Genomic DNA, 12,231 nt, shown 5'->3' with positions numbered 1-12,231 from the left:
AACTCAGTTTCATGGTTGCCTGGTCTTTCACACCTACCTTCCTCTGGAAGCCAGTCACCCATAAAATATAGTATATGAACTGCACTATATTAGCTAGAGAAAAATGAGGCACTCAAAATCTGAGAGAAAGCTGAAAGAAATTTACACTAAGTGAATATTGCATACCCGAGGGACAGGGGTACATGGCAGAAAACTCCTTTAAAAACAGATTGGTTTCCCCCTCTTCAGAGTTTAACTTTTCTTTTTTTTTCTTTTTTCCTTTTTTTTTTTTTTAATTTAAAATAAGTTTGCCATCCCCCGTCCACCTCTTTTTCAGCACAGAGAGGATATTTTTGCCACATACTGTCTTGCATAGCAGGATGCACTGAAGTGGTCTGGAATAACTTTTCTGTTCTACTCACCATCAGTGAAAGCAGCTGGGTTTGGGTGCTATTCTACAAGAAAGGTAAGGACCAACCAGGAAAAAAAACAGCAGGAATTTACAAGAATAATCCTAGAAATAAGCCCAGAAAACATGCCTTAAAAATAAAGGTAACATTTCTTGCCCTTGTAGTTTTATTTTCTGTTATATATACCTTTTTTCAGATATTAATAAAACCAGAGTTTCCACTGGAACAGGAAATCTGTGCACCTTATTGTCTGCTTTAGTTTGCTGCAAACACATCTACCCTGTCCAACCTCACAACTGCACTAAGCACAGAATAAGGCAGTAAGTTTTTTCATGGAGGTCTGCAAATTTCTCCACAGAATAACCTTGTTGTGGTCTCTGCCATTAATAAGACTAGGTTCACTAGCTGAAAAGAATCGTAAGTAAAACAGACATTAGAAGTCTTTTTACAGTGCTTCCCTCTCTACCTTTTGCTCCTACGTGATGCACAAATCTGAATCAATTATTGGTGTTCATAGATGTATCTCACGCAAGCAAAATGAAAATCCACTTCCTCTCTGGCCTAACATATTTTGACTTTTCACACTATTCACTCAAAAGCAACTCACAATAGTTTAGAGAACTGTAAGGAAGGTACCTCAGGGAAATTCAGAATAAAAGAAAGTACCACCCTCTTCACATTAAAAAGACAGACTTTTGTTTCCTATTTGCTAACCATTAATGGTGCATAAAAAAATATGTGATTAGGACCCTGAGAGCTGGCATGGCTCAAATACTGTATATTGATGAACCACATTGGAATGGAAATCAGATCAAAAGTATTCCTGTAGTGGCACTTTAACCTAACTGTTGACAGATGGAGAATGGAAGCAACATAAATGCTCTCTCTTTGTGTCAGCACTATAAAAATGTCTGACTAGCCCATGAAAGATGGAGATGAAAGCTTAGGCAGCCATTAGAAACTGTGCCTTACCTCAAGCAATAACTCATTCCCATGGTATTATGAAAATGGTTTTATTGCAGAGGATTACTTCTTCCCCTTCTGCAAAAATTACTGCTTATCAGCAGTGCAGAAATAAAGCCAGAAACTCCCAATCTTTTAAATTCTCCTATGCAATCTCCTTCCCAATGGTCAGGAATTTAATAAAATGTAACATTTGATTAAACCAGTTTGCATGCCTTTCTGAAACTGACACCATTATCTGAAATACGGCACTTTCAAGTGTCCTGCCATTAGCTCACAGCAGCTTGATTGCCTGTTGCATTTATTTATCTGAGTATTAATGCTCTGCGAACTGCCTTGATTGGAATCCAAGTCTTTTGGCAGACCTGGATTGGAAATCAAAAGGAGGTTGTAAGGGCAGGAAGAAATTCAAAAGCAGGGGGGTTAGTTGTTTTTTGGTTTGGTTTTGGGGGTGGGGTGGGGGTGGGTGGTGTCTGCCTTTTAATGCACAATGCATTTTGGTTACTGCTTGTTCCTAAGCAGTCAAGCTTCAGTTAGAAAGCAAAACAGAACCAGGTGTATTTTAAATTCAAACACTCACAAAATCCAAAGGATGCAGGACCTTCATCATCAACACAACTGGAAGTTACGTCAATACATCCTGAAGGGATCATGGGTTCCCCAAGGTACAGGAATGTAGCCTGAGAAGTGAACGTTTAGAGGCAGTGCAAGGCAGTAGTAAGGTGTCGGTATCAGACCCTGCGATCCCCCCACGATATCAGTGCCCATCAGAATGTGCAGCTGACATATCACGGCAGCTTGATACAGATCTTGCTTGACACTCCAAAGCCACTCTTTTGGCAGCCACTTTCAGGAATCCCTCTTATAAACCTATGCTGATGGACTGGCCAAACCTCACGGGATGGCTGCAATGAAAGAATGCATCCTCACTTGGTTAAAATACATTTTTAGTTTTGCTTTCTTCTATATTTCAGGAATCTCCACAGCCAAAAAAAATCTAAGCAAGTTTGGCTTCAAATGGTGCTGACAGCATGTTGGCTACGCCAGTGAGGCTATTCCCAACACTCTTCTCGGCAGTCGTGCGCGAATGTGCGTGAATATGTGTGCTCATAAAAGAGAGAGGGAAGCAGTGGCAGAAAGAGGGAGATACAACTCTTGTACATGGCTACATATCTGCTGAGCAACCCCAAATCACAAAACGAACAGAAAACATGTCCTACAAACTTGGAATAGTCCTGGCAGACAGAGAGCATATTTTCTCAGACACTCCAGGACTCAAAGGAAACCCTGCATGACAATTTTATGACTGTGGTCATTTTTCAAGTGACATACTACAAGAACGTATTGTGGGCTCCCATGAAGCCTTTAAGGCTCCCTCTACACGGTGAAAAGAAAGGCTGGAACACCTCCCCAGCCTCCAGTGGGACTCAACCTCTTGCTCCTCAACACTGACATGAAAATCTGCAAGAAAATGTTTACTCTGAAATTTAGGAGACTTCTGAAAAGCAGATCCACTTTTCCTTCAGAACGTCTCTAGTGTCACACTAAGATTTTCCAGGGAGAAGGCCTCCAGTTCTTCAAACTGTGCACGCTGGACATGCTATGTTTTCCAAGGACCAAACAGAACCCTTTGCACAGCAATTCAGCTTCCTAAATGTTTCTTCACCATCGATGTTTTTACCAGGAAGAGCAGCAGCGTTGCACTTTGTGTTTGGGATGTCTCTTTCTCATCAAATGCTCAGGAATAGTACCCATCTGTCCTTTTTAACTTTGGTTATACAGCTCTGAGCTAGATTTTCCTGAAGCTGTCTTTCAGCCAGCCAGGTGGCTTTGAATGTTTTGCACAGAGAAAGGGGGTTCATAATCCTGTGGTATCTGTACTCAGGTCTTTTTACACAAGAGCTTAGACAACACCACTCTGATGCTCTCTATCTTAGTGAGGAAGCTGAGCACCTGCCTTGGAGCACAGTCATTTTCTCCAAACCACATGGCCAGCTGAACTAATCACTCAGCTGTGTGAATATTTACTGATGTAGAACTACATACTCCGAGACCATTTACAGAAAAATGTCATTTGCCACCGCGACACATGCTTAAAGCTTGCCAGTTTCCTTGTTAAACCACACCCTATCCTCCTTTCATCCAAGTCTTACCAATCTCAAGGTCCAAAGTCTGTCTTAGAGACAAAGTTTTCCAGGGAAAGGAGAAAATATATTCTCATTTTCTCTCTATCCATCCTACAAGGGGAGTTGTTAGTTTGAGTTCAGCAAAGCAACATTAGTAGAAGTCCTACATGCTGAAGTATTTGTTTAAATCAGGAGGGACTTACACATTCAGCATTTGCCGAGTCTGGCCCTTATTAGAGAGCTCTGCAGAGACATTCGCCACACGTACAGACTGTGCATTTTAAATTTAAAATGACAGAGTCGCTGATGTTGAAAACTTGGCTACCTTGCTTGTACAGTAATGTTCTTACAAAAGTTTTTAAAATGTGCTTAATTTGCATAACACCATTATGAGTTACCCTGTCAGAGACTCATTTAATAACAATGCCATGCTATGGATTGACACGACAGCTTATTATGGCTTCAAATAATATGTAAATAATATTTAAATGGCTTCTCTCAGAGCCATTACTGTCAATCAAATAAATACCTATATTTTGGCTTCTCATTTCTATGTCCTTAACTAACATTAAGAAATAAAAAAGCAACTTATACACAAAACCTGTAACAAACAGTTATTTTGCTAACAATCTGGTTTAAACTGCCACAAGAACAACACAACTCAGTTGTAATGCCAAAGCTCTAATTTGGGTTGCCCTGTTGCATCTCAATACCACAAAGATTAGTATTAAATTTGTGGGTGAGGACAACCACTATTTACAGACATCAGCCCAATAGAGATGATAGAGAGGAATTCCACAGTGTTCTCAATAATCCTCATCATACACATTTTATGTACATTTTAAGTACCAGATCTTAAGGTGCTTTACGAAACTGGATGAGGGACCACTAGCAGGGTCAGCTATACTGGGGAAGACACACCAAAGGGCGCTCAGCTCTTCTGCATTAGCATCTCACAGTGCAGCAACCGCTTTACACAATACTGTGCCAGAAGGAAATGCTACCCCTACATACTCCATGCCCACCTGCCACTCCCTCCCTAACAAAAACTTTGCTTTCACACTCATCACCCCCATGTTGCAGATGGGAGGAGTCATGCACGCAAAGCAACAGGACATTTCAAAGGGGGCACAAAAGGCAGTACCACAGCTAGGAACAAAGCCAGGTCTCCTACAGGTAGTCAGCGCTGTGCTCACCAACGGTGGACTCCACTGCGTGTATGAAACTCGGACCTATATTAAGTACAACGACCCAAAATCTTTGTGGTCTATCTCAGCCCCGGTCCTGTTTCATGTAAAATCTTCTTGCAGCTGTGTTCCTTTCCCTTCCCTGTGCCTATGCACACAGGTGCAGAACGAGTCCCAGTAGCATGCATTTCAATACATTATGCCACAATTTTTTTCTTCTGGCAAGACGCTATCCTCTACAGCGCAATTATGATGTTGCAAAAATTCAGTGTGGTACCAGTGCCACATACCAGAGCCTGGGCTTCATCCAATTTGCAGGAGAACAGCTCAGTGCAGGCAGATGTGTCCAATCAGGGTGAGGTTATATTTGATAGCTGGATTCAAAATTAACACTGCAATAAAAACAGTTCTATGTCAGTCATGTTTACTCTGCAGTATATTCATTAGCGACATTCAACCACATACTTAATATCCTACAAAAGTATGACTTCACCATTTACTGAAGGGAAAAAAAACCGCGCAAAAAGTACAAAGCCTATGTCTCAGCCATGTTTCTGCAGTAGAGAGCCTGTCTTTTGGTTTCACTATTTTGGGGAAAGAAGCTACCTTTCTCTCTTGTGAAGTTCAATCACAGCTCCAGTTTCTCAGGGAGAAATTTGTCTTCTACCCTCAGAAAAGATGTTTTTACTGACACACCTCCTGGTGCATTCCCAGCCAGGAGGAGAAAGCCCGTGTAATGGGCTCTTAACTGGCACCTTATGTGCCAATGCTTATTGTGTTCAATGTCTTCTGTACCACAGTTGTTTTTTTTTTTCAGTAACCTCGAACAAGCCACTTGACACTTCCTACTTCAATTCTCCACCCATATGATGCAATAGAGGTTATGAGGTTACAACACTGACCATGAGATGCTCAAATGCCATTTCACGAATGGCCATATAAGTACCCTAGCTAGACAGTAACAATTAAAGCTAAAGCTGTCATTTTTCCTTTGCTCTCTGTCCCCGAAACGCCTGCTGCAGCAGCGCCAACTAGGCTGACCTTTCTTTACAGAAAGAATAAAACCTACGAATATTGTACATGGACCAGCAAGACTAGAATGAAACAATTAGAAAACGCAGCACACCTCACATATGTCCTTATGTAGGAAAGCCAGAATTATTAGCATAATCACAGTGTGCTCTGTTAGCATTAGAATTAAAACTGGAGAGGGGAGGCAGAGGGAGCCCGTTGTTAATGCAGACAATTCAGCCAGACAACAGTTGGCCTTACTAATTAGCAAAACAGTGCCACTTTAAGAGCTCTCTTTGGGTACTCCCCAGGGAATTTCAGACATCAAGGCAGCTAATATGTTTTCCGAAAAAGCTGGCAAGAGCTAAAACCTGCACAGCCAAATACCTGTGTGCAAGGAATCGCTATCCTGAGCAATCTCCATGCTGAGAAAAGCCTGGATTCACTCATTCATAAAAACATTGCCAGCCTGCATGTTCTACTGCAGGTCTCCTAACACTTCTGCTTTGTTTTGTTCTTCACTCCCATTTCAAGCTCTTGAAAGCAGGTGATTATCAGAAGTTAACATATCGGGGTTTTTTTTTTCCCTTTTAATGTGCATCTCTCACCCTTTTAAGGAAGAAAACACCTAAGTGTGAACTTCACAAGTCCAAGCATGAGAATCGAATCAAATAAACCTGCTTCATTCCTCTTAAGGAGCCTCAGAGAATTTTGGAGAAGAAAGGAATCTGAGATTTTTGGAAAGCCTGGAATAGGACTTAAAAATATACCTGCTGGATATCAAAACTGCATCATTTAAGTAAATCTAACTCCTTGCTTCCTTACGTATCCAAAGGATGCCTCTCACTGCCTCTCAGTTCTCACGTCCGGCAGTCTGAAGCCAGCCCCCACCCTGCCACAGTACAGCTGCCGTGTGCTGTTCATGGCAAGTTAACATGCAAGCCAGGCCTACAGCAGGTCCCCAGTCTCTACTTACTAACTTGGAGATGAAAGAAACAATTCTTCTGGGAGAAGCTGTGTACTTCATACCGCATTACACTTACTTCAGCCCATGTTAGTGTTTTTAAAGCACTGCTGGTTACTTAGCATAATGATTCAACTAAGGCCATTCATTGTAAGTCTGTCTTGGAAGACAGAAAGATCTGTTCTATACAGGGTATTTTGGCTCTATAAAGTATATGATGGCTGCAGAGAAAGATATGCCTAAAGTACAGCATACAAGAATAATAACCTTAAATGTTAAAAGCATATTAATATTTCATCAGGGGAACCAGAGGAGCTGGAAAGCACTAGGAGCCCTATCACATGATAATCATTTGATAGGACACTACATCCAGCCACAGGGATAATTCACAGGGATTACAACTGCTCTATTTTCATTGGCAGGCCTGGCAGGCAGCGCGGGACGCACTGACAGCAGGAATTCGGTTGTGCGAACAACTCCTGAGTAATTAATCAGGGTCAGGGCAGGATCTGGTTTCAGAGAAGTCAGGCTTGTTACTGGCACTGCTCTCCAAGTTTTGCACCAGCCCAGTTGTCCCATTTCTTCTGTTCATGTAAGGCAAAGGATCGCTGCCTGCTACAGAATACGGTGGATTGAAATAATTTATTCTGCATTAGGCTGCCACAATCATGTTTCGTTTTTGTCTAGCCCACCCATAGATGAATTGTCAAATGCTAAAGATTTCCTGAGATGTAGGATCGGTGTTTGGATTTCAACACCCAAACTGGCCAGCCTGATGGCCACGGGGTCACTCAAGAGACGGACTCCAAGGTTCAAGCATGACGCTTGTGCAGCAGCTTGGGGGGAAAAAAGGCAGAACCCAGTGGTTTCTCTCCCAGAAAACAGCTCCTCAAGAGAGGCTGGACCATGATTCATACAGAGATCCACGCATCTCCAGGCAACAATGCTAAATGGTGCCCCAAAAGCTCCACAAGGTTACACTAGAAGAGGCACAATAGCAGGGAAGATACCACAAAAGCCTAATAGGAAACAACATTGCGAAAAAGCCTGAAGTTTCTGTCCTCATTCTGCCTTCTGACTCAAAAGCAAGGAGACAGATCATAACATTAAAAGTGAGAAAATTCAAAACTGAAAAAGAGCAGAATTTTTTCTGCATAACTTAGAATTGTACTAAAATCTTATTGTCACGGGATGTCAAAACGGCCAAGAACTTCGCAAGACTCAAAGCAGGGTTAGCCGTTTACATGGTTAATGAGAACCTTCTCTGTTTTATCTGTAGGTACTAAGTGCTAACATACCTTTTGGAAGGGAGAGGCAGAACAAAGTGCTTCAAGATTTAAGCCAATCTAAGTTTTTATCTAAGTATTCATCTGCATTCTAGGTGCTTATACCATGCATGTTGCATGACATTTAAGTGCCTCAACAACAGTATCTTCCTGAGCTTCTGGAGGCCCACAGCTGAGGCTTGGCTTGATCCAAAACTGAAGCTACGACAGGCTGATCTCATTTTATTCCAAGCCTTTCACCATACTGAGTGTGCCATTCAACCTGTCCTTTACATTTCTATGCAGAGCTGCAAAGGCAAGCTTTGATATTACTTTATGCTTCTGTTTTTTATCTCTAGAGCAGAGGATGACTGCTCATTACATCATGTTTTTGCCATTAATATTTCCATACTTATTCAACTTAAAAATGAAGTAAACTGCCAAACAAGCAGCCTGGAGGTTTTTCTTTGTTTCTCTCTGTGCCTTCATTGCATATATTGGAACACACCTAAAAGCACATAAACATACACACTATATGGTGTTACTACCAAAACATTACCTTTCCTTGAAATCCAGATTGAGCATTTTTTGTCTGTTTGTTTTTTAAATATATGTACACACAAATAAAAATAAAACTGCCTGTGAACAGCCTTCAGGCATCAAAATGTCTGTGACCAAGTGTCATCAATCTTGTATCACCAAAGAAGAGCCTTCTGCCTCCTCTCTTCCCCACACCACCAAAATACATTAATTAAAACTGTTGTTTGTTCCCTCCTCGCCCCAGTGTGAGCTCATCCCCTCGTGACACATTCTGACCTTCAGAAAATAGGCTGCTTCTCTGCCCCGCTAGCCCGCAACAGAAAGCCCAGATCTCCATAAAACTGTTTCCTAATTGCTCGTCAATGATCACATTTATCTCCCAGGCAAGCCAGATTGCAGTGGTTAATAGTATAAATGGTATCTAGAGCAACAAGGACTGTGGTCCTGTTTATTTCACAGCTATCTAAATGGAAGTCTACATTAGCATTAGTAACCTGAAGACATTATTCACACAAGTTTTTAAGCCTGTTAACACAATTTATTAGAACTTTGGGGCTTTGGCATAACAACCCATTGAAACAAAGCAATAAAGAGGATAGCCATCACTGCCAAAGTGAACTTTATATACAGTTAAAGCAACTGACATGATCAAGTGGGAGAAGGTCAGCATAAGGCAAGAGTTGAAAAATAATTAAGGCTTTAACTTAATTCAATTACAGCAAATTGTATTCTTAAAAAAAAAAAAAATCACATTTTCCAGTAATTCTGATTCAGTTAAATTTTTACAGTATATAAATAATTCTAATTATGCTCATATAACGTTAGCTTTCCTGCATACAGGCATTTAGAAAAATGTTAAATTAAATTATCTACATGCACTGGAAATGTAATACAAAGGATTATCTGAAAAGCCAGGAGCAGCAGGCCAACATGAGCAAATCTCTTATGTAATGTCTGACAAAGCCTAACACGAGCGCAGAAATAGAGCTCACATTTTCCTGGGAACCATTCTTTTTGCAAATGAAACATTCAATTATGAATCTGAGTCCGTAAATAGACTCTTCGTGTTGGAAGAGGGAAGGGAGGACTTGATGCAGATGTGCCACTGGATTAAGAGAAGATCCTAAAAGAAATCTATCAATGTCACAGGTAATTAATTATAACTCCCCATCTACAGATGGGGATGGCTGTGTTTATCAGCCAGGATTCCCAGAATAGCAGGTGGTCAACAAAGAGCCTAGAGAGTTCTCTGCTCATCTACCTATTTGTGACTTATCTACATTACAAACATGTGGCTTTAAATTATTCCCACTGGGTCAAAGAAATTCAGTGTTGTCAATTCTCATGTTTATTATTGTAAGACTTGTGATATCTGCTGCTCTTTTGTAAACCTCCAGTTTTGGAGGTCATGTAGTTACACTTCTTACATTTGAGGAAGGCTGATTAACTTCTAATCCTCATTATTTCAGAGAATAGTGTGAAAATGATTAACTCAAAAGATTCAAACACACAAGAAGGCAAGTGCAAAGAATCCAAAATGTAGATGTAGTATTTCTAAATATCCACTTTATTAAGCTTTTTATATTTTGAGGATATAAGTGTGTAAAATCTTTATATTAATCTTACCAAATATAGAGCAGTGCTTGCAGACCAACTGCAGCTTTACATACACAAATTTTAGAAAAGTTTCTAAGCATACATGTACAAACACCAAATACTGAAATACATGCATAGATCTGCTCCCTAAAAACCTTGGCAAAGAAAAACTACACACTTTTAAGGTGTATGTCTTCCAATTTAAAAAAAAAAAAAAAAACAAAAACAAACAACAACAAAAAAAAAAAAACAAAAAAAAAAAAACAAAAACAAACCCTCCTGACAACAGGATAGGACTCTGTTCTTCTTGGTGTGAATAGACTCTGGTTCTCTTAGCATATAAGCCATTGGTGTCTGCTCCTAGGAACAGTTTCTGACTATACTGTGGCTCTCTAGTGGTCTTTTTTTTTGAAACAAAGCAAAGCTCTCTTTCAGTTCCTTATGCATTAATCTCAAGATCAAAATAGTGTGATAGCTTGAAATGAAAAACTACAGCCAGCACCTGTAAGCAGCTTTCCCAAATCATGTTTTCAAATAACACACAGCTCCCTAGTATTGGTTCTCTTAGCTATAAACATAGGCCCAATTCCTTGAATGCAACTCAGAGCCACAACTTCCAGGCCAGAGATATAAATGCCAGTCGCTGAGGCACCACAACACACAAAGCAGTTTAAAATGGCTTCAATGACCTCTGCTGTCCCATGCTAAAATGATTTTCCACCCCAGCAGTGCACAGGAGAGTTGATACTGTTGCAGTCTGTAGCTACAGTGACCGGGAGGGTAAGACTTGGCATTTTACCATATGCGTACAGAATTGGTCCCCGAGAACCCACTCCTCTAAATGCTCCGCTGCGTGCAAAAACCTACAAAAGTAAAAGGTGTGCTGAACTCAACATGGGCACCTGCATGAGTTAAGTTAAGCAAGAGCACATGTATCGGTAAGGTCAAGGTCCCAGTAACCTGATTGCCATTAGGAAAGCCTCAAGAATAACTTGAAATACAATTCATCAAGTGGAAGCATAATGACAACAGGAGTGCTAGCCTGGTCATTCAAGGCTCAATTTAATTAGCAGATATGGTCATTCACTTACAGTACTTTATGTCTGAAGCTGATTAGAAGAAAAAAAGAAAACTCTGCTCAAGAGCTTCACGTTAACAGAGTCTTCTCTTTCTAAGAGAGGAGATAACAATACACTTTAATTTCAGGTGCCAATAACCTCCAAAAATGTTTAAGTCCTTTAACTGAAGTGTAATCAACGTAAGTGAGACATGCCTAAGAGCAAAAGAAGCACAACCAAGTGTAGTGTGTCACAATGCTGAGCATCCAAATGAAAAGACTTCAGGGACAAGATTTTGCAACTTTTAGGTGAATTGAATAGCATCTTCCTGCTCAAACACTCCTATTTGTTACGTCTTTGGTGTAGCTCAGCTGGCTGGTCCTGGGAGTGACCTGACATCCAAACAGCTCCTGAGATCTGATAACTAATGTCCAGCACTTATTGGTAAGCAGTTTGAAGTTGCACCCCAATTTCAAGCTCACCTGCCCATGCTGAAGATGAAATGGGGTCCCTTGGCAGACTAGAGGAAGGGGGTAATGGGGGCATCCAAGGAGCTTCAATGAATTTGCAGATCCAAGCCCAGGACCTGGGCTTGGTCTGCACAGCAAGACTGCCTTGGAAGTGCAGGGGACAGCCCAGGCTCTCATTTATCAGGTTTGCCAGGTGAATAGCACCAAACCAGCCCTACTTCAGAAATCAAGTATGTGGTTGGGATGGTTTGAGTCTGACCCCGAGGCCAAGCTCAAAGACACTTGTGCGCAGCAGTATAAAGGTAGCTGCTAAAACCAAAATTAAGTATACAGTACAAAATGGATACTAGGGAAACTTCAGCATAGGTTATGTAGGACTGTCCATTTTTTTCAGGCAGGGCAAGGGGGGCAAAAAGTATTGCTGTAACCTGCTGAACCTCATGCTGCAAATGTCTCAGTCACAGATGAGTAGCAGGGAAGTACAACTCAGACATGGCTTGCCTGCTTCATGTTAGAGACACAGTATAGCTGAGGCTGCTCCATTCCTTTCACCCAAAAAAATGCAAAAAGCACACAAGGACCTGTCTATGCCTGAGACCTCACTGGATGCATAGCATCCTGACAGCTGTATCCCTCCAAGATGGTTTTGAAGTGGTGGGGGT

The sequence above is a fragment of the Nipponia nippon genome, unplaced genomic scaffold (assembly GCF_047370975.1).
Source record: "Nipponia nippon isolate SJK-2023a ecotype South Korea unplaced genomic scaffold, ASM4737097v1 scaffold_4, whole genome shotgun sequence".
Lineage (NCBI taxonomy): Eukaryota > Metazoa > Chordata > Aves > Pelecaniformes > Threskiornithidae > Nipponia > Nipponia nippon.
Note: the sequence above shows the minus strand (reverse complement) of the source record.